Consider the following 1,791-nt stretch of genomic DNA (forward strand, 5'->3'; position numbering starts at 1 on the left):
CAGTTATGTGCTTTACAAAACCAGTGCTATACGACTAAGCTACAGTGGGTTGTCACGTGTGCTTATCAAAAGTAGTAAAATTAAACGCATTTTAAAAAATAATCTTAACAACATTTACTAAAATCATTTTCATAAAATATTCCTGTTTCCATCAAGGATTACTGATTGTAGTAAGGCCCAGCAGAGTTTACGTGCAGCTCATCAGATTTCCTCTTAAAGTGATATTCTGCACACTCTAAAAGGTAGAAAGCGTGTTAATTAAAAATTACGAGTTCACTACGTTAACATACCCCTCCCTCTCATTCTCATATAGTTTGGGTCGTAACATCTCTATGGCCCTCCTCCAATGTGACGGATGCTTGATTGTAGTTAAGCTCAAAGCTACAGAATGGGTTATCTCTAGTCTCCCAACCACGGGTATCGAAACTCGATTTCTAGCATTGTAAGTTCAAAGACATACCGCTGTTCCACTTGAGGGCTCCATTGTAAGGACCCAAAATCTGATTGGCTGTCGCTTCTGCATACTTTATCTAAAACTAAATATTTTCTAAATAAATATATTACTACAAAATTTCGGTGTCACTTTCGTCTAGAATCGTCATCGTCTGCTGATACGGTTTTTTTCTCTACTTACTACTGTCAGCTTTAAGGATGGCTACTCAAGATGCAGTATGTATGAAATCGTAATCAAGCGGTGGTCGCTGTTATTCGTATTCGACACTGACCAACAGTCATCACATAGACAGCCGATCCGATGCTCAATACTACACTTGGCGACATGTTTTAAACTAAAAGCTTAAAGATGTCTGTTGGGAGAGAAAGCCGAGATGTAACATATTAAACGTTTATGTAACATGGACGAAATAGATAATGCAGTGAGCAATAAAACAAAAGCAAACTCTGATTCTGTCAGCATTGTGTCTGATAGGTCAGAAACTCTATACATAAATAAATGGTACACGACAACAATACAGTCGCAACATTAAGGTAATAATTTGCTTGGAAATCAAATAACTTTAAAATGCGCATTTTATTACAATACAACCATTGTTGCTGTTATCTGGTGGAACGATATTGAAGAGTAAAGAAATCACATCGAACGTTATTATTACTTACTCTCATTACAAATTCAAAGCGTCTTCGACGGCAAATAATTAAAGAAATTGCTTACACATCTTTCTTCCTTTAAACAATACAAACACATCATCCTCTATTTTTGTTTCAAGCCTCCAGTGAGGTTCGAACTCACGACCCCTGGTTTACGAGACCAGTGCTCTACCACTGAGCTATGAAGGCGTATAAAATTATATTTCCCTGTAGTGTAATTCAATCTTCTTATCAAATGTGTTTGGAAAGAACAATTTCTTTACTTAGGAGCGAAATTAATCTTTTACAGAGATATGCCTTTACCCATTCTAAAGATACAACTTTCTTCGATGACACTGTAAAAATACCCTTCCGAGTTATAGCCCTTCCTAACATCAACAGTAGTAAAGAACTTTCGGAATATCGGTCTGATTTTCAGCAAACGTGAACGTAAATGTTTTGATCTATAATCCATTTTTTGTCAACCTATCTACTTTTAAATAACAGAGACAGACATTTTTCTTATTAGTTACAGAAAGATCATTTTAATTAAAGTAATATTTTGACTTATATCGCAAAAGTGTTTTGTTCTTTTTTTTCTTTCAGTTTAATCTCGAAGGCCCAACATGAACAGGTGATTATGGCACTCGTCTCTTAATTTGAGGGTCGCGGGTTTCAAATCCCCGTCATACCAAATATGTTCAC

At 36.0% G+C, this 1,791-nt stretch overlaps 1 non-coding gene across 1 annotated transcript; it reads right to left on the minus strand.

Moving 5' to 3' along the window:
- Nucleotides 1-1,224: 1,224 nt before the first annotated feature.
- TRNAT-CGU (transfer RNA threonine (anticodon CGU)) lies at nt 1,225-1,296 on the minus strand. Its single transcript has one exon. It is a non-coding gene; the product is annotated as a tRNA-Thr (tRNA).
- Nucleotides 1,297-1,791: the final 495 nt, after the last annotated feature.

Source organism: Tachypleus tridentatus, chromosome 10 (assembly GCF_004210375.1).
Source record: "Tachypleus tridentatus isolate NWPU-2018 chromosome 10, ASM421037v1, whole genome shotgun sequence".
Taxonomy (NCBI): domain Eukaryota; kingdom Metazoa; phylum Arthropoda; class Merostomata; order Xiphosura; family Limulidae; genus Tachypleus; species Tachypleus tridentatus.